The 20868-nt window shown below is 51.3% G+C and overlaps 1 long non-coding RNA gene across 2 annotated transcripts; it reads left to right on the top strand.

Moving 5' to 3' along the window:
• Nucleotides 1-583: 583 nt before the first annotated feature.
• Nucleotides 584-6944, top strand: LOC139998704 (uncharacterized). Of its 2 annotated transcripts, XR_011803427.1 has the most exons (5): nucleotides 584-719; nucleotides 2049-2128; nucleotides 2264-2485; nucleotides 3081-3235; nucleotides 5285-6944. It is a non-coding gene; the product is annotated as an uncharacterized lncRNA (long non-coding RNA). The 2 variants fall into 2 exon arrangements; XR_011803426.1 differs by having other exon boundaries at nucleotides 2049-2485.
• The last annotated feature ends 13924 nt before the right edge of the window (nucleotides 6945-20868 follow it).

Raw genomic sequence — 20868 nt, 5'->3', positions numbered from 1 at the left:
TAGCAGGGCCTGGACAGGCGCTGCCGGCCGCAATCACCCGCCTGTGTCAGAAATTGTTTGTCTTGGTCTTTGTATCGGTAAATGCCCAACCCAAACTCACTGATAAAAGCAGACACACACACACAAAAAAAAAAAAAAAAAAAAAAAAAAAAAAAAAAAAAAAAAGAGAGAGAGAAAAAAAAGGAAAAAAAAAAAAAAGAAGAAGAAAAAAAGACAGAAAACAACCCAGAGACAAGGTCTCCTTGGGCCCCCAATCAACAACAAAAAGGCAGCAAGCAGACAGCCATTTAGTGAGCATCTCAAAGCTATCTACCGTCTGCTGGAGGGGCTTTAAAGACATCAGATTTGTGTGTTTGGCTCAAGCCAAGTGAATTGTAGTCTAAAGCTTTTCCTTGAATTCAAGGCTGTGTTTACTGCAGTCAGGGCAAGGGGAAGGAGGCAACCCCAAAGCCCTCCCTTCTCCTCTTCCCCCACCCTGCAAGCCCCAGGCTTGAAACTTGATTTAAAAAAAAAAATACAAGATTGAATTTCAGTTTGCAGGATTAGGGAGACGACTTTTAGGGGCTGCTTGTTGGAAAAAAAGCAAAGCAAAGCAGCTGGGAGGGATTAGGCTGAGCTGGCGTCTGCACTTTCAACTGATTCAATTTTGCTCCACAAGACATTGTATCTGAGCCTTTCTGGAGACTATTCAAAGCAAATCATTTTCATTTTACCATTTGGTAAGTGATCAGAGTCTATTTTTAGTGTCTTGGAAGCGTCGGGTTTTTTCTCTCTCTCTTTTTCTTTTCTTTCCTTTTTTTTTCCCCTTTCTCCCTATTCTTCCACCATTGTGTATCTGCATTTGGGGTATCAAGAATGGGCATGTTTTGAGGGATTGTTTACCACAGCCAGCAGCTCCAATTTATTTTATGCCTCACTTCAAGAAGAAAAGGCACCAGAGAGAGCTTGGAGCTGGCAGGTCTCTCAAGCCACTCTCAGAAAACCCAGGCTCTGCACCAGGTTGGTTTTTTTTTTCAGGTGATTCCTTACAATTTTGGCAAACCCAGCCAGTTGCAGGCAGGTCCCTGCAGCCTGAGGGCTGCTGGCAGGGGTCAGGGTCCCCCGCACCAGGCAGGGAGAGGCTGGAGGAGGGCGGGGGGACGGGGCAGCCACTGAGGGTCCCAGCTGACATTTTTCCAGCTGATCTTCCCCCCCTCAGTTGATTTGCTGACCCTGTAATGTTTTGTAAGAACTGTGTTGCCCTTGCTGCATTTGCCACTGAAAAAAAAAAAAAATATATATATGTATATATATCAGAAAATTATATATATAATTATATATTTTTATATATTATATATTTTTATATGAGATATATTTTTTTTCTGGCATATATATATATAAACCAGAAAAGCTTTATAAAAATAATAAAAGGAAGAAAAAGTGGAAAAAAAAATGTCCATACACACTTTGCAGGAGGCAGGGGGGAGGTAACTGAGGAAATTCTTTTCCTTCCAGTTTAAGTGTATGTTGCCACATGGCACTTTTTCTAAAATTTCCCTTTACTGGATACTGAATGTTTGCAGGGTGTTATCTTTTTTTCTGTCTATTTGTTCTTGGACCTGTTTGGTTCATTGTTCCATGAACCAAAGGGGCACAGTGTGACAATGGGGATGCCACAGCATCATCCTGCATGGCCAGAGCACGTTCCTTGGGCTTTGCATGCCCTCTCCAAACTTACTGCCTGGGAAAGGCTCTCGCAAGCAATGGTTAACAACAGCTCTTTTGCTGGCCCTGCCACAGATTCATTGTGTACCTTTAGGGCAAGTTATTTATTCTCCTTGCATCTTCCCTTGTACAAAATGCCTGTAGCAGGGAGCAGAAGATGATAAAACACTTGGGCGTCTTCCTCCCAGACTGTGTCACAAAATAGCAGCTTGATCCGAGAGTGCCTTCCCCTGCTCTCTAACCAAGAAGTAACAGATAACACATTTTCAAACACTGCCTTTCAGAAAGTCAACCTGTGGAATACATTCCAGGATGAACGATTTCCCTTCTCTTTTATTCTTCAGGAGGTGTTTTTCCTATTAGTGATGTCCGTAAAGCACCAGATTTGTGTAACAGCCCGCAGTCTGCACCCCAAACAGCACAGGTGAGTTTATTCAGTTTAGTTTGCCCAGCTGCAAAACAGGGACAGGCACCGTCCCTCCTGGATGGGCATCCCCAGAGCAGTGTGAGCTGTTTCAGGGGTGCTGGCAGCATCCCCCATGGGACCACCGGTCCTTAGGGAAGCTCAGGGCTGCCCATCATGAGCACCCAGGCTGGCAAGATGCAGCTCAGGAGGATGGACTGAAGCCACAAGGAGGAAAGCAATAAACCACTGCCTCCACACTGGGGAGAGGGCAGTGCAGCAAGTCCTAGAGGCACAGGACCCAAAACTGAAGTGAGGTCTGCGAGAAGCAAGGGCACTGGCAAGGAGAGCACCTCCTGTCATGAGAAGGAGCTTTAGGTGAGTTGGTTTGATTCTGCTTTTCCTTAAAAAGCACCAAAAAGACCTTGTCCTGGTGTCCTGGGCTGAGAATGTAATCTGGCCGTGTTTTTGCCAGAGCAACCCCCTACCCCACAGAGCCAGGCAGCAAGAGCTGCTAGGTATTGTAATAGCAACAATTATTTATTCACAAGCTGGAGCAAAGAGGAATCTGCAAGCAGGGGGAGGGAAGGGGGAGCAAAACACAACCTGATCTTGTAAAAAAGCTCCTTAAAAATACCATACATGAAGGTCCTTGTACAAGGCTTTTATTTATCAGTCTGCAGCTAGAAGAGGAGAATGCAATAAGAGCGTGGCACACAGGGAGCGGGGGGTAGGAGGGTCTCTTATAATAAAACAGAACGGGTCTGAACAAAGCAAAAAGTTCTGCTAAACTGATGGTGGCAGATGGCATCAGCCCCACCATGTTCCCCTTCAATTGCGGGAAAATATAGTAAAGCAATTTAATGAAAACGCTTAAATAAGCAAACAGCGCAGTTAATTGAACCCATATGCATTAGGAAGGAAATCTAAAGTATACTGATTCATTAAGTTTTATATAACTGTAAACCCCCAGAACCTAAGAAGGAGTAAGAAGCCATGATGAAGTGCCAACTAGAAGGAGACCTTCTCCCAAACTTCACTTCGATCTGTTTTGTTATGACAAGAACAAGTGGTTTTAACAAGTACGCCGTAAATCAGGAGCGCGCGCCCCAGCCCGGAGTCTTCCAGGTACCAAACTGTGCTGCAAGCTCACATTCCTTCTCTTCTGGTCGGGTTTTTCATTTTCCAAGACAGAAATAACTGGAATTTGGATGCTGCCATCTGCAAGGAAATAAGTAACAAGGAGCTGGTCCTCGAGGCTGTTAGTAGAGCTGTTATTGAAGAAAGCTTACAGCAGGCTCTAGCCGACACTCTCAGAGTCTTGTTCAAGTGAAGGCCACAGGTTCACCACGCTTGGCTTTGGTCTGTAAAACAAAATCCTTTCTCCTGCAGTGACCGTGTGCCTCTCTGGCCACCACTCCTTGTGCAGAGAGCTGCTGCAGGTGGCAGGGGCAGAGCAGGTTTCTGTCCAGCCGGCTCCTCTCTTCCAGGGAGTACCCTCAGTATAAAGACTGCCCAGAAATAAGGTCTTGGGGGAACACAGCTCTGGCCCCACTGAAGCAGATGATGATAACAAGGCAAGAATTTCACCTACAAATTTGGAAAACTATGGAAAAGTTTGGTTCTGGGTTCTCCTTGGACGGTTTGGGCCTGGAGGTACCAGCACTGTTTCCTTCCCTTGCCATGCTCTGGCCAGCCTGTGACACCAGGTTTGCTCTGCTTTCATGGGAGCCTGATGTGCTGCAAAGAAAAGCCTATGAGCAAATGATTAAGATTTGATCCCAAGCCACAGAAACGACTGCAGGCTCCTCGTGATGCTGATTCAAGTGCCAGTGGCCAGGAAGGGAAGCCTTCAGTCCCAGCAAACTCTGGCTGGAGGTGAAGGTGAGAGACCTGCAGCCAAGAAGAGCCCGGACTGATCTTGGAGCATCCAGAAAAAAAGTCTCAGGCTGACCCTAGGGCATCCAGGCTGGCTTAGGAGGTCGCTGGCAACCCATGAGGGCTTTTTCCATTCATACCTGCCTGCTGATACGCACTGCTCAGTGAATGGGGGAGGTAGTAAGAGAAAAAGCTACAAGAGAAAAAAGAGCAAAATTCAGTTTTCATGCACTAAGTCTTGACCAGAGAGGCTAAATCATTGCACAGTGCACCTCTTGGTCCTCAGGGTTAAAATAATAATAATAATAATAAAACTAATAATAAAGCAGAAAGTAAAGAAGTATATTTAAAAAACATACAAAATATTACTGAAAAATATCTCAATTTAAAAAACATTCAAAATAAAAAGAGATTACTCCTAGGAGGGATTTTCATTGGGGTTTATGAGCGTGACAGTTCCTCGCCAGGTGATCCTATGGGGTGTGGGGCTCCCCAGGAGTGATGGGGACATGAAGATGCCCAGGACACCCTGACCCTGCCACCCAGAGCACAAAATTGATGCAGCCACCCTCCGGAGGATGAAAGCAACGCCAGTAGGTGACTGCAGCGGTCCCTGTTTGAGTTTCCTTGATGTCAGGCATGGTTAATGTGAGTGAGACAGAGGGAGAGCTGAAGTGTTGGCCCCAATTCAACAAAGCACTTAAGCACGAGCTTAACTGTAAGTGCGTACTTAAGTCCCTCCTCGTGCAGCAGGACATATGTTGACGCCCGCTGAAGCCCGCGCTAAGTGCCTGCTTAAAGTTAAGTGTCTGCTTAAGGGCTTTGTCGAGTCGGGGCTGTTGTTTACTTCCAACAATTGATGTCTCCTGGAATATCCACGTTTCTGGTCGCAAACCTGACACATCTGTTTTCTCTTAGCGTTATTAATAGAGCCCTTCTTTAAAAAAGTACCCGATGAGGCAATCTGTGAAAATCTGCTATCAGGAGATAGCAGAGGAGAGCGAGTGACCACCAGGTCTGTAGCACTGCCATGGACACCCCCAGCGTTTTTCACATGGGCTGTATTTCCATTTTATTCAAGGGAATTTCAGGAGAAGCAACAGGGTTACAAAACAATCTGGGGTCACCAAATAATCTGAATTTAGCTTGATTAGAAAAAAATGTGTTACTAATATGAAGAAATCTTGAACTGTCAAAGATTGCCGGTATATAAACTTGTAAATTAATATTTGATTCTTAGCATGCGTGTGAAGTTAATGTACACATATAAATATCATAAATGCACGATTCTTCTCCTAGAATAGCTGTGTCAGGAAATCCTGAGCTGTGAGAGATTACTGGAATATGGCTTAACACCACCATCAGGCTGCGGAGGGGACGTCTTACAGACACGAAGATAATTCACAGCCTGGGCTCTTCTCAAAGACACCCACCCGTAGCCGGAGGGATCAGCCCCCATGGAAACAACTCCTCACGAAGCTCCACTGCGGTGTGCCCACCACCATGCTCTCGGGCTGCTGAGGCAGGTAAGGCACGGAGCAGCATTTTGTGGCTCTGCTCATCCTTTTTTAACATTTATTTTATTCTCTCTCCTGCATCCTGCTGTCCTGTGGGAGCAAGGCGGCTCGCTCCATCACCCCGGGCGGGTGCGGATCCGGCTCAGCCCTCCTGGCCCTGCCAAGCGGTTTCCCGGCGATGTTGGAGACTTAGACCACAATAGAAGGAAATCACTAAAGCTGAATTGCTCCAAGTAAGTCCTCAGCAGGGTTTGACTGGTAAATATTTAACAAGGAGAACTCCCTATCCTCTCCTGGTACGTATTAAACTAATACATTTATTTTAACAAGGGAAATGGTTTCCCCAAGCTCCTGCTCAATTTGAGCCCCCGACTTCTACAAAAGCCTAAGTAAGGGAGGCTTCCTGGGGCTCGGTAATTCACTGGGACTAAACGAGAGATGGCTCCGAGCCACGAACAGAGAGCCTGGAGGCAACAGGACCTCCCCGGGGTCAGGGAGAGCTTGGTGCTGGGGCTTCCATGGCCACCCATCCCCAGAGAGGTCCCCGTCCACCTCCAGCATCCCTGCTGCCACCACTTCCCAACCACTTCAGCCATCTCATGGAGCTGGGTTGATCATAACCCACCGATGGTATCCCCGTGCTGGAAATGGTTCCCACACCTGCAGGTGGGTTTTGGGGTTGGTTTTGGGGTGAGGTCCCAGGCAGAGATGCGATGCTGCCTGCAGCACAGAGCCAAGCAGAGCCGTCCCTGCTCCGGGGCAGGTGATGCTGAGGCTTCACCCACCCCTGATCCCACTGCACAGAGCAGAGGGGAACTGATAAACCCCAAGAGCCAAACACACCACACAGACTGATGCAGCAAAAGCTGAAAACCTGCTGTATCTCCTGCTCTTTTCCCAACTGGGCTGCACACAGGCAGGTGCCCAGTGTAGAGGAACCACTGTGCCGCCTGTGCTCTGAGCGGGAAGGGGATGGTGGGGCCAGATCAGCCCCATCTCTGCGGTGCTGGCACGACCTCTGCGGGTGCAGGCAGGCCTCAAGGCAGCAGGAGGCTCTCCTGCTCCCGCGCTCGCCGTTCTCAGACTTGCCCGCGAGGAAACGAAAAGCTCGGAAAGCAACTCCCAGCTTTGCATCTTTGCTCAGAGCCATCCCATGGCTCCGGCACTTCCACTCTGACTCACGGGCGAGAGGGCAGGTTCCAACAGCTGTGGTCGCCTCTGCCAAGGCAATTACAGCTCCTGGCGTCACGGCCCAAAACTCTCTGGGAAACTTTCCCCCGGCTCAGCTTACCCCGCTTGCTGTGCGTGCGGCGGAGGCTCCAGCCTGCAAGCAGCCGCGGGCAATGCCCGGCGTTCCCAGGACGGCGCGGGCGCTTGGAGGTGCAAACGGTAGATATAAAACCTTGCTGCCTTGGTAAGAGCAAGCTGGTACCACCAAGCATCCTCTGCTCCACAGCCCACGGAGCACAGAGGCTGCGCCTGCAGCTCTTTTGGTGCCCTGTAGGTGGGTATTGTGGAGAACCCTTGTAGATGGTGCCTTGAGCATGGAAACATCCAGAAAAAAAAAACCACTTCGGCCAGCATCTGATCTTTTTTGGATCAGATTTGGTCTTTTTTGCATCATGGTCTAACATCATGTCTACCCATCATCACCATCAAAAACTAACCCATTAAACGTGCCTCGAGTATCCCTTCTCCAAGTATTGCAGCCTGTCTTCAGTCCTTCGCAACATTTAGCAAACCTACCCCTCAGAAAGAGTAGAGACACATGGAATACCTGTGAGCATTTCCTCACCCTCCTGAGCACGCAGAGCCCCCGACCCTGTCCCCCATCTGCCCCAGTCTGTGGCAGGCCGAGGGCTCTCTCCCACCACCACCAGGCTCAGCAGGAAAATCCTTTCCTCTTTCTGTTTTTCTGGGACTGTGCTTCCAGCACAGAGCAGCTTGGCAGTACAGTAAATAAGAAACAGATTTCCCAATGTTTTGTTTTACCATTTTCTTCCCCATAGCACTGGGCGCAGCCGCCGAGGACCTGGCTCCCCACGGCCTCCCCCTGGCTGGCCGAGCTGTGCCCCTCGGCAGCCACCCCGCAGGGTGCAGGAGCCAGGCACGGGCTTGATTCCCAGTCAAATACAAGGGGACAGTGAGCCACCTCGACCCCCAGCTCATCACATCAGGAGAATGGCACAGACAAGTGCTCGTAAGGGCCCAATTTCTATGCAAAATGCAAAGGAAGCCTCTGGGCCATACCCCGTGCCACGGACAGCAGGAGGTGAAATGTCCATCGCAATCCCTTGCTCTCTGGGCCAGGGCTACAGCAGTTTCTGTGCTGGTCTGAGATTCTATTTTGCTTCTTATCCTCAAGGACTTTGCTCCCATGTGCTCTCACACCTCCAAGAATTAATGTCAGGTCTGAAAACTCTGGGACTGACTCTCCTCCCGTGCCAGGATCAGTACAGAATAACTTAACAGTGGTATGCTCGTACACAAGAGGAATATGAACCAATTAATTCATCTTTTGGCCAGGTAGTTGTCTCTATTATGACAAAAATATCATTGCAGGCCTTTTATTAATCTCTTTTTAACCCAGCTCCCCAGTGGCTGACCCTGGGGAAGTCCCCACCGAGACCGACCGTGGGTCCCACATCATTCACGTACCAGAGCGTGGTGCTACTGCGAGCCCTGTACCAAACACAGCGTCCCTCTGGAGAGTGCCTCCTGTATGGGAGGAGGCTGGACTCACACAGTAGCACAGTTTCAGAACAAATTTGTAGACTTCCAAGGAAAATCCCTCTGGGGTAGGGTGATCTTGTCCAATAAAGGCTGAATCACACGCAGGATGACTAAGTACACAAAATATTCCTCAGCCCGTGTGCTACTCACAGGTCTTTCTGCCGTGTCCACAGCCAAGAACTGTGGTGCACCCAAGTGATTGCAGAGGGCAGTGATGGTGGGGATGGCCCCGGGTGTGCCTTACACCTCCACCCCCCCACGATGCCATTACCAGGACCACTGCTGTCCCCATGTCGCTGTCCCACGGCGCTGTGGGGTCCTGCAGCCCCGCAGGAACACACGTCATGAGATCCCGAGGGAGCCAACACCAGCCTCTGGTAAGTATGCAAAATCCTCCAAACGTCTTTATCCTCATAAATGGATACTTCCCTTTTAAAAGCAACGTTTCACACATCGCAGATTAGTTTTCAGAATACATCAGAGCCGGTTAATGAGGCAGATTAGCCCTGCACTTGTTTCAGCTAGAGCCAGAAGTGGCAATAACAGCAGTCATCCAGCCTCTATCGCCAGCACGCCTCCGGGCACCCCCAGGAGCTCTTGTGCAGGGTTGACTTGCAAAGCAGGCAGCTAAATTGCGTGCTTCTGAGCTTGGCAATGCCGGCACTCGGCCGCTTGCCACGCTGTGCGGTAATCGCTGAGGATCACAGAGGTGGCGTTAGGAGCAGAGAGCTCCACGGCAGAGCCTGGAGGCTGCAGGAACCGATGCTGGCGTGGAGTAGTTCCCAGCTATTGCTCTCTCCATGGGTGTTTTTTGTTGGTGTTTTGGATTTTTGCTGTCACAGCCATTGCCTCCAAGTCACCTGGCGGAGCAGAGGGAAAGCAGAGCAGCAGCACCACTGCTACAGGGGATGATCCCTCCTGTGCACCTCATCCAGCCACGATGGGAGGGAGGACCCCGAGCTCAGCACCTTCCACTGAAGGCTCTCATCTCCCAGTTGTGCTTTTCCCAGTGTGGAGACCCCTTTCTGAGCCTGGAGCTGCAGACACAGGGGCATGGAGCCTGTGAGCAACAGGCCCTGGCAAGGAAGTTACGGTGGGCAGGGGGTTGTATTAAATAGACACGATCCCGTTGGGTTATAAGACAAAATCAACATCACCCTGCTCAGTGACTTAGGAAGTAATTAAGAGTGGTTTTATAGGTACAAGTTCCTGCTGTGCAATAGAACAGTAAAACCGTGTCTTAGTCTTCTGATGGATGCGTGCGAGGACGCGTGGGACATGCGGGCTGGGCTCGTGCCATGGGTGTGCCTGCGCCTGATCATCCCCAGCTGGTCAGAAAGGCATTGGGGACTTTTTATGGACCTAAATCCCCGTTCATGTCCATCCAGTGCACACAAGGGCATGGCTCCATCAGGGCTTTTTGGGCCAGCTTGGAGAGAGGTGCCCGGGGACCCCTTGTGTCCCTAGGGGCTGGTCTGCAAGCTGGGCATCCAGGATCAAAGGCAACCAGCAGGAGCCAGGCATTTCCCCAGATCCAAGTTCCACTCTTTAATAGCTCAACATTAGCAGGACGGGCAGGAGGACACTTCCAAAACGCCAGAATGAAAGGCGGTGATGGGACCCACCAAGGCACGAGTCCCTCCTTCCCCAGGGCTCCAGAGCCAGCCTCCTGCTGGCAGAGCCAGGCGAGGTTTTTTCCACGCCGGTTTCAGCCATGAATTATCATCTCCACAAAACCCTCGCAAGCTTCCAAAGCTATGTAAACAGAAGCGAATTAAAATTATTTTTTCCATCGCTGTTTAAAACGTGCGATGTGTTCTCTAAATGGCCCCACGAGCAGAAGGCAGAGAGGGTGAGGCTGAAGTGGCCCCCTGGAGCCCGGCCAGGGCCCAGCCAGTGCTTTATATTTCACTCCGAGCTGGTCGGAGCGGAGGTTTAAGAGGCTTTGAACACAAACAGCACGAGGTTAGCCGAGTCCTGCTTTGACCAGCGCTGAGCGTTGGAGACATAAACAGATTTCATTTGAACTGGGCTTAATGTAGCTGGGTTTACAGACCCGCAGCCCATGTCGCCATACATCAGGGGTGTTGTATATTTAGTGTGGTCCAACGGCAAGGGCGAGCGCGGCGCTTTCGTAGCCGTGTCCCAGCGCCGCCGCTGACCCCTGCACCCCTTGGCAATCCCGGCCCTTCCTTTATCTGCAAAATGGAAAGAGCTGACCTACTTCACAGAGCAAACCTGGAATCAATTAATGTCTAGCCTGCATTTAGGAGAGGCAAAACACTATATAAACATTATGTATCATTTAGCTTCTGAGGAAAAGCCATCGCCTGACAAAAGGGGCCTCTCTTCTTTATTTTATGGAGGCCGGCTTACACTGGTACAGCCCTCCTGACTTCTTTGGCCTGGTCCTAATTTCCACCGGCCCGAAGAGCAGGAGAAGCACACTCACAAATACATTAATTTTCCTCGTTAATATGTGGGTCTCTTTGCTGAGCACCCACAGGTCTCACTTGGTGCCCTGGGACAAAGCCGAGGCGCAGCATCATGCTGCGTGATGCACGGCCCTTGGGCTCTGGTTTTTGGCCACTTCAGCAGAGAAATTGGGTCATTTTTGGAGAGGAGGAGCCATGTGCCCAGCTCAGGGGGGCTGTTTGGCACAGAGGGAGGGGAAGCAGAGCTATGAAGCTGCCTGCCCAGGTGAGTCCTCTGGTCTCCAAATCGCAGCCTGTCCCCTAGCAAGCCTCCTGCTCAATGCAGGTTATTTTATGTAATTTACAGGTTGCTCTGCCCATGTGCCACACATCCCCAGGTGCCATACAACAGCCTATCCACTCTCGGCCCTGGTGTTGAGGCTTTTCCCACCCAAAAAGCTGCCCACAGCTCACACCTTGCCCCAGCCCTCTGCAGCTCCCGACCTGGGACACACACACACACTCCACACCGAAACGAGAGGCTGAGAAGGCTCTTCCCAAGCAGCAACATTTCTGGCTACCAGGCACGGCCACAAGTATTTTAAAGAATCTGAACAACTCGAGACTGCTTTGCCTTTTCCAGCTGCAGATCAGAAACCTAACAGCAGGTTGGAGATTTTAACGGTTTCCACCTCTTTGTTTGCTACCTGCAACTGCTGTCCTCTACGTCCATCCTGAATCACAAATCAGTATCCCAATATCTCTGCTGCACTTCCCTGGCCTTAGACTTTCATTTTCAGTTCACCATTATCCCAAGTCATTTGTGACTGGCATCCTTTTGCACTGGTTGCTGTCCTGCAGCCTTTGCCTCCTGTGTGCCATTTTTTCAGCCCGCCTGAGCCCTTCTTATAAACACTTAAGAGGCTTAGGATTGTTTTACACGTTACACAAAAGCTTTATCTTACCATTAAAATAATGAAAACCAGGATTACACCAGCCTGCATCCCGTGCTGGGTACACCCAGCTGCTGTGGGCTCGGTGTTGCTGGTGGTGACACCGGCAGTAGGGCAGTGATGCTGTCCCACAGATGTCGCAGTCCTACCCACCTTAGGGGGATTTGTTCATTCACATAAGCAAAGTTCCTGTAACCTTGGCATTATCAGCTTTGAGGCCTGCAGAAACCATCTCTCAAATGAGTGTTTGCTTCCCCCCTGTTCAGCTCTGTCCTTGGAGAGAGCACAGGAGCAAACCTGCACTTCGGATAAAATCCCAAGCGATGCTCAGGGACCTGCACAGGCACAGATGTGGGTTACCTGCAGAAAAAGGGCGAAAAAAAATATAAATAATGAATTAGCAAGATAATCTAGCTGGAGACCATGGATGCAAACACGCACATGCAGTATTTCTGGAGAGGTGAGCGGTGTGGGCACGCAGCAGGAAGGCCTGGCACCCGCACTCCTCCTTGTGTCTGGGTTGGTGGAGTGAATCCCATATAGCTGTCAGGGAAAAGCAGGTTTTGATCTAGTCTCTCCCCCAAAAAAGGCCACATCGCGTACTAGAGCACCACATGTGTTTCCATCATGTCGGGGAAGTTTTAGGAAGTATCCCTCATAAAACGCAAAATTATTACAAACGAGAACATGAAAAACAAATCTAGCAGGATCTCGTGTCAGGGGTTTCTCCCCAGCCCTTTTACGAGGAGCTCCTGCTGCGGATCCGAGCCCCCTTGGGACATTTGGGGCCTGGGGCCGCTGCCTGCTGCTCTGCTGCCAAGGGCACCACGAGGGATGGGGCACGGTGCTGCTGGTCCTGGTGCTGGTGGGATTTACAGGAATGTTTTCTAGATGTCCCACCCCCAAAACCCAGCACCCCCAGGTGCTTTCATCCCCCTCCAACTCTGATTTCTCGGTTCCTGACACCGTGTGCCAGCAGGGAACAGCGTGGCAGGTAAGCAGAGATGTACGAGCACGCCCTGCTCTGCTAATCCCGGCTGTCTGCACAGCCAGAGCAGGTCACGGTGGCTCGTCCCTGTCACCTCGGGCAGGTCGAGCTCTGCTCTCACCGCTGTCATACCCAGGGCAGGATAAGGAGCCGTACCCCTGACTGGTACACACCACACCGCAGGGCTCCTCTGTCCTTACCCGAGGCCACGTGGCTGGATGTGCGTTAAAACGTCCGGATGGATCCAAGCAGGATACTCGGAGATAGCAAAGTGCATCCCAGCACAGAGAGGAGCTGCTTTGTCTTGAGATATTACGACCCACTTAGCTCAGTTCTGCTTTCTGCAGCTCCGAGCAGCCCCTTAGTTCCCCCTAGCAGAGCTCTTAATTTGTCTTCTTCTCATCTGGCAAATGTTTTGCTTTCATCTCTCTCAATAAGCCAGCGAGTTCATGGTAGAGAAGCTGCAACCTGCAGTGAGAGAAGAGCACGGTAAAAATATCCCACTGGCAGCTGGATCGCGTTCAAATGCCATGCGAAATGCCAGGGTGTAAGGCAGACAGAGCAGCCCCTCAAACTCCGCTCCCTTCGCCCGGAGGGTGAAAAGCTCCCACTGATTCTTCAGGAGAGAATGAAGATTTTCTTTAGCATCCTTTTATCTACTTTTGTCCCCAAAATCAGACGTGAACGGCAGAAGTGCAACCTGGTATTGGATCAGCAGCATGTGCATGTGCACAGAGAAAGATTTTAAGAAGCATTATTACTGACCTGTGCATTCAAAATACAGGGGGAAAAGTAATATTAGGACTCCTGACAGGAACCTGGGCTGACTGAGGAATGGGGAAAAAGGGAATTTGGGGAATAACAGTTCTGTGGCAGAGGTGGGCGCTGTGGCCAGGCAGCCTGCAGCTCTCTGCAAGCAGAGGGCAGGGGAAGCAGCTGAAAAGGTTGCAGAGCGCCAGGCCAGACCGCAGCTCGCTTAAACAATAGGTACCAAGCTGTGATCACAGGCTTGCATCGCATTAAGGTTAACCCAAGACATGTAAAATTCAGCAGTCTCCATTTGGGGGATTTGTGGGAGGATTTTCTGGTTACACGGTTTAAACGAAGTGCCTGGGGTTAGGCGTTTCCCTCAGCGGGCTGCAGCGAGTCCACTGCTGAGGCAGAGCTCCGGCCAGCCCTGTGCTCCTGCCTCCCCAACCTCCTGAATTTGGGGCCAAACACCTCCCCCAGCCCCACCGCTGTGAGTCCAGGACGTGCTCCTGCTGCTCTCCCAGGGATGCTGGAGGAGAAGCACGGGAGCCCTGCCCAACGCTGAATTTGCCGGCCACGAACTGAGCAGGTTGGTGATGGACACGTCCTGCCTGCTCACAGCCCGATCCCACACGGGCACTGCATCCTTTTCAGGCTGTCCCCAATGCTGGGAGGTGGTGGCAGCCCTCCCAACAGCAAAACCAGTCTTGTTTCTAGCACGTGCCCTATGCTGGGAGCTTCCTAGGCTCTCAGTACTGCTCGTGCTGACACCAGCAGCATTGTCCTAAGGGACTATGGCCTCAAAACGCTCACCTCTTCCGAAGGAATAACTCGGTACATCAAAAGGACATCTCTTTTTTGTGACTTGGAGTCTCTCTCATGCTCAACATTACTGACCTGGTCATTTCGTAACCCTGGAGGCTCCGAACCACCAAACCCAGGTCAGTAAATGAGATGCTGAAACACAATCCCCCCGTAACGATGGCATCAGAGCCACACAGCCTTTTTGATGTCGTCCGCCAGCAAACTGAACTCTATAGATGGAGTGATTTTGGGGGGTGAAAAACAACAAGCCCAGGAAAAAAAAAATACTGTTAGCGAGGAGGAGGTGACACGGGACCATCACCTGCCAGCCTCTCTGTGGGCTTTGCCCACACCTGCACCCCATCCCCATGGCCGTGTCCTGGTGCAGGAGGTCCCAGGGGGTCCCCAACACCCCTGCAGGTCCCACAGCCTCGGGGCCACCATCCAAAGCCCCCCAAAACCAGTGCCTCTGGCCAGTCCTGGAACCAGCAGCTCTCTGGCCCGAGGGCAGGAACCACGGAGCCATCCTGAACTGATTATTTTCAGATTACACTCGCTAAAAGCAACAAAGAGCAGAAGAGTCGGGGGAAGCAGAGAGTCACGTCGCTCCAATCATTTACATCTCAGTGACAGCTTTATGCATTCATTTCAAGTCAGCTTTGCAGAAGCCCTTTATCAAGCAGTGCAAAGCTCTCCTATAGGCTCTGCAGCGTGAGTTCCCAGCCCTCAGTAACATTTTGGATACTTGGCACCACCAGGCTGTGCAGGGAGGAGCACGACCTCCCTTGAGCACCAGCAGAGAGCGAGTCCAAGGCGCTTCTGGACAGGGCTCTTGGCTTGACATGACCTGAAAGGATTTCTTTAACTTCTCTTTGAAGTTAAACAAACTCAGACAAAACACATCAGAGTTGATTAGGAGTTCTCCTAGACCTTTGTAATGTTTTAACCACTCCGAGCCATCGCAATACTTCCAGCTGCACTTGCGACGATCCTACCAAACTGACCCGCAGATGCTACAGCCTGCTTCAGTACAATAAAGGGGGAAAGGAAAGGAAAAAAAAAAAAAAAAAGGAACTTTTTCCTCTGCTGAAGAGGGCTCATCCATACCTCACCCTATTAAACAGCACCGAAAATGTGCAGAGGCTGCTCCCAGCCCACAGCTGCCCACAGCCCACCTGCTGGCGTGATTTCGCTCACGTTCACCCTCTGCTTTCTCAGGATCTCCTTTTTCTTGGCCCAACAGGCAGCCGCCCTCTCCGCCTTGTGATTGCGTTTGTACTCCTGAGTGAAGCCCTGCCAAGGCAAACCACGGCAATGGGGCCTCCGAGCCCCGCCGTGCAGAGCTCGCCGACCTCGCCGGAGTTACTCACAAGTGCCACAAACTGTTGAAGAGGACGAGGTGACCCAGCAAGACGAACGTGGTGATGAACAAGAAGCTATCGCTACACCCGTAACCATCCACCTCTGTCTGCAAGTCCGTCCAACCATCAGCCTGCAAATGTATTTAAGCAGACCGGGAGTTACTTCCAAACCGCAGCATAACTCATGAGCCATATGAAGTCTTTCTCTTCTTTTTCTTTCTTTTTTTAAATTGAACACAGTTTCTCTGTTCCTCAGAGGTTCGGGGTTAGCTCAGCTAGCGCAGGCCTCGTTGCTGTTGGCTTGGGAGATTTTCCCCTCTGAGTTTGCAGCACCAGGTAGGGAAGTTTGTCTGTCGAAGGAAATTCCCCCAGGGATCTGGGACATGAGCTCGCTGGAGAGCGGTGCACGCTCCCCCTGCTGCACTCACAGGTTGGTTGAAGGCCTCCAGCAGCACTCCAAGATCCAGAGCCTCTCATTTGGCTGAGGCAGCCTGGAAAATGCTGTGCTGATGGTCGCTGAACCAAACCTTTGAAGAGAGCAGAGGGGATGTTGCTGACCTTGCCATGAGTAACGTAAAAGTAAAGACATTCTGGACTTGTGGCCGTGTTGTTGGGCTTTGTGCTGAGATGGTTAAAGCAGCAAAGGCGTTTTCCATAAAACCACCCCAAGCACTGTGTTTCTCCATCTACTCTTGACCTGCCAGTGTCTTCAGCAGCTGCTTTGCCCCCATGTTCTGGCAGTCAGGAGCAGGCTGCTTTAACACCCCTCCACTGCACCCAGGAAAGGCGCTCAGCAGCTCACAGCATCCCCATGGGCTCTAGTATGGTTTTTAGCCCAATTTTGCATGAATGCCCAAGGTGTTGATGAACTCCAGCACCATATGATGCTCAGCCACAGGTGGCATAGGCATGGCCCTGAACATACAGCTTGAAACCCACCGAGAGCAAGGTGCCAACCACCCCGAGCACAGCGGAGGTGATGCCGAGCCCCACCAAAGAGTCAACATGAGTAGCATCCAACCCGAGGACACCCCACGCAGAAACATCTCAAAATCAAAGCAGCAGCCCAAGAGCCAGCCCATCTGCTCCAAGCTCCCAGGGGATGGAGGAGCCTCGACCTTTCCACACCTCCAGGAGGGACTCACAGGGATCCAGCGCCGCTCGCCCCGGCATTTTTGCCAAGTTATGTCACGGCGTCGGGCAGGTCGGGGCCGTGGCACGTGGTCGTAAAGAAAAACAGCCACCCAGAGCCGAGGTGATGAGAGGGCCGTAAAATGCTGCCGGCAGCGGCGGTGCCTCCCGTGCGGGTCCGTCACCGCTGCCCATGGCCCCGGCGGCTCCGGGAACCACCCCGGAGCCCTCTGAGCTTTTATTAAGAAGGAGCTTTGTGGCCCACAGGCTGCACAGGTAGTAAACTACCTCAGAATTAATCCCAAATATATATATATTTTTAAAAAAAGCAGAGAAGTCGATTTATTTTGTTAATTTTTTCTTTTTAAAGAACAGCTCGGCGTTCTTAAAGTTTATTTTGAAATTGAAAGAAAGATGAATGGGGCCTACACGAGAAGAGGGGTTGCAGCTAACAGAACGTCTCTGTATGGAATACAACAAGGAAATTATTTCCTCAAGGTGGAAATTTATTGCTCCAAGGTGGAAGGCAGAGTGTTTTAAAGAGGTTTTTAATTAATAAAGGGAAACGTGCCAAGAATGTGTTGCATGTTTGAGCTCTCTGCCTTAAATACTGCTAACCTGTTGAGGGCTAATTTAGACTTCAATTAATAAATTACTATACACACAGAGAATAAACAGCCTCCTGCACCTTCAGCAAAATGCATTTTGACAGCCCTATCACGTTTTAAACCAAATGCGAAGCCACGAGGCGCTGTCCCTTGGGACGCCAAACGGCCCAGGGCTCTTGTCCCCTAGATCAGGACACCAAGGTGGGCACCCAGTGCCCTGGGGTGGCAGAGCAGAGGCATGGCAGGGCTGTGTGCAATACTTCGAGCACCTCTGGAACAGGAAGAGACTCTGAGAGCCTGAAGGATTTACCTCTTCAGCGTTTTTTCCCCAAATAATGCCATTCGAGGCGTTCTCGCCCAAAGTCAGGATATGGTTTCCCCGTGGCCCCGGTCCCTTAGGTGCTAAGTCCCGTTGACTTCCATCAAAACTTGGTTTTGCACAGCCCAGATTTTCATAGGTGTTTAGGCTCTTAAACCCGCAGATCTGTGCCACGTGCCATTTTTCAAAGCACCTCAATATTTTAAGCGCCTCGGGGGAGGACGGTGCCAAATCTTACCCTACAGCTCTTACTCTCAATCCCCAGCTGTGGCATCTTGGGGCAGCAACTTCCAAGAGGCAAATGTGCACTGCAGGGCTCAAACCAGCACACACACATGTCCTGACCCGAGGCAAACATCCTCCCCATTTTGCCATACCTCCGCATGATCCCTTATTATCAGCCAGCCCAGACAGGAGCATCTGATTCACCACGCCAAAGCCACTCATTATTTCATGCACTCCTCCAAGTCCCCTCTCCCGGTGACACGGAATAATTAACATATAAAAGTCTGGTGATAAGTGAAGTTTACGATCCAAACCAGTGGAATGAAGGCTCAGAAGTGAACGTTATAAGAGCCCTGTGCCCATAAACATCCCACTTCTGGTGGGCTCCCCCGCCAATTAATCACACGCAGAAATGCTGGCGGAGCATTCATTGCCCACATAAGCTCCTTGCTGGAAAACAAACCTCCAGAGCTGTCAGGAGAATAGTAAGTTGGAGATGGTGTGCTGGAGAGAAAAATACACACCAACCAAGAGTAGGACGTGACCTGGATTTTACAGGGTGGTGGGGGGGTTTTTTGTTTGTGTGTCTGCTCTGCTGTAGTAAAAAAAGAAAATCTCTCCCCTCTGTGGGGGAAGGAGAAACAGGGGAAATGAGTGACGGCTGAGTCCATCAGAAAATCAGGAATTACACGTTTTTCTCCTTGATTTCTGAGCTGCTGCAAGCACCAGCCCCTCTTGGGCCACAGCAAAGTGCTGCGGGGCGCTCTCTGCTAGTGGGATTGGCCAAAACTGGTCCCTCCTTCGGGTCTGGCTGGATTTATTTACACAGGGCGATTATGAGGAAGGGGAAGGGCTCCTGTGGCTCAGCCAGAGAGCAGAGCTCAAGATGTGGAGAGCCTGGAGGCCTTTGGCCACCTCCGTTTGGCACCAGCAGCCGTGGCCATGGAGTCGAAATCCAGGCAGATGGCAGAGGTGAGGACGATGGCATCCAAGGTGCTGCAGCCGCTCGTCCTGTCGCTGGAGATGTCTCATCCAGCCTGGAAGTTGGGAAGCTCTGCGGTCCCCCCGTGAAGCAGCCGGGTGCTCCTCCATGGGGAATTTGCCGCCCGATGTCACCGCCTCACGAGGCCGCCCCCAGCCGAGGAGAAGACACCGGGGCCAGCTCCAGGATAAACAGAACTTCGGCACCACAGGCAGACGCTGATTATCCTTAATTAACTGGGTTCGCATCACTGAGTAGTTCAGGCAAACAATACAGCTTTTGGCTAGAGATTTATGGAAATTGTTATTGGCAAAACTGCTTTTAATCCAGCGCTGGACCGGGGGCAGATCGCAGAGGCACTGACAGCCTCCCAGGGGCTTTGCCTCCTCCAGCCACGGGCGTAGCTTAGCTAAACTCCTAATTTGTTGAAAACAGATCAAAAATGAGAGCCTCTCTGTCTGCACAGGGAAGCTCGAGCACCTCCCCAGTGCCCCAGCATATTTCTGAGGCCGAAACAACCCTGGTGCAACCTGGAGTGATGCCAGATCCTCCGAGGAGCATCATCACAGCAGAGAGCTGCCTCTTTTGTGGCCGGACACTGCCCAGCTCCTCAGTGCAAGGCACAGGGTGGCTGCTTGGCAGCTCCCATTATCCAGGGGTGAGGAGCCAGGAGGAGGGGACCCTTGGCCACAGTGCCCCCAGCACTGCCCAAGCCAGCTCCGTGCTGGGATGCTCAGAAGCCACCAAACCTCCCCGCACACCACGTCCCGTCCCTGGGGCAGAAACCTTCACCAGCATCAGTGGCCAAACGCTGCGTGCTCGAGTTTTACGGGGCCATCCTTCTTCCTGCTCCCACCTCTGCCCTGGGGAAGGTGAGGAGCCCAGGCACAGCCTCTGCTCGTGCTGCAGCCCCTGCTGCAGATCCGACAGCCCCACAGCCTTTAGGGCCAGCCTGGCTCGAACCAGAGCCTCGCTGGCAGCCGTGCCTGGACTATTTCCCAAGTCCGTTCGCAGGCGAGTTGTCAGCTCCTCACCAAAGGGTCCAACTCTGCAACAGATCTTCAGCATGAGCAGCGCTTACGTAAACACGGGCTTTGATGCCTGCGGGATAGCTCACATCCATGTTTGCTTTCTGCCTTGTTTCTTTGGGGAAAAGAGAAAGGGAATTAATGATTGCCAATTTATTCCAGTTAGTCAGCATCTCCGTGCCTGCTCGCCTGGCCGCGCTGCGAGCACTTGTTCCAGGACACACACGTGCTTGCCTTGTCCCGAGGCTAACAAATACTTGGGTGCTTGATGCAAACAGTTGTGAAAAACTGAAACTAGCTAACACGGATGATCTTGTTAGCTCCAGTTAAATGGCAGCCTCGTTAACCCGAGGTTGAAAAGGCCAGAGGAGGCGCAGGCACCTACCAGAAGCTGCAGAAAGCTCGAGGCCTTCAAAACTGTTTTGCAGGCACAGGGAGCACTCACAGGCAAGGAAGAGCCCTCACGTTGGGGCAGGAGGAGGCCACCTCCCGGCTACATCCACTGAAACCATGGCAGTTTGCTGGGCCCAGGCTCCCGTTTTGGGGAGAGGAAGGGATAATTCTGGTCCTGCTCCAGGGGCCATCCTGCGAAGGTGCCATCCCCACGGGGGGCTGAGCAGCAGCAGCCCCCAGACCCTACAGGACCCCAGAAGCAACCCCAAGCAAGGAGCATGCTGCAGGCATCCTTCACGCTCTGTTCTCAGCCTCGTGGTTTAGTTTTTAATTTCCTGTGCCCGTGGAGCAGCATCACTGGGACTCACAGGGACCACGAGGTGGGCTGGTGGGGGACACAGTGAGGGAACAGCCAAGGTGCAGGAAGTAACTCCCAAGGAAAAGGCTGTTTTGAGATCGATTACCCATGCCACAATCAGCCAAAAAAAAAAAAAAAGAATAAATAAAAATAAATAAATAAATAAATAAATAAATAAATAAATAAATAAATAAAGATGAAGAAAAGAAGATGAAGAAGACAAGATGAAGAAGAAGACAAGGAAGACGAAAGGGAAAGGGAAAGGGAAAGGGAAAGGGAAAGGGAAAGGGAAAGGGAAAGGGAAAGGGAAAGGGAAAGG

The sequence above is a fragment of the Anas platyrhynchos genome, chromosome 14 (assembly GCF_047663525.1).
Source record: "Anas platyrhynchos isolate ZD024472 breed Pekin duck chromosome 14, IASCAAS_PekinDuck_T2T, whole genome shotgun sequence".
In the NCBI taxonomy this organism is placed as follows: domain Eukaryota; kingdom Metazoa; phylum Chordata; class Aves; order Anseriformes; family Anatidae; genus Anas; species Anas platyrhynchos.
This window is presented reverse-complemented; position numbering and strand designations above follow the sequence as displayed.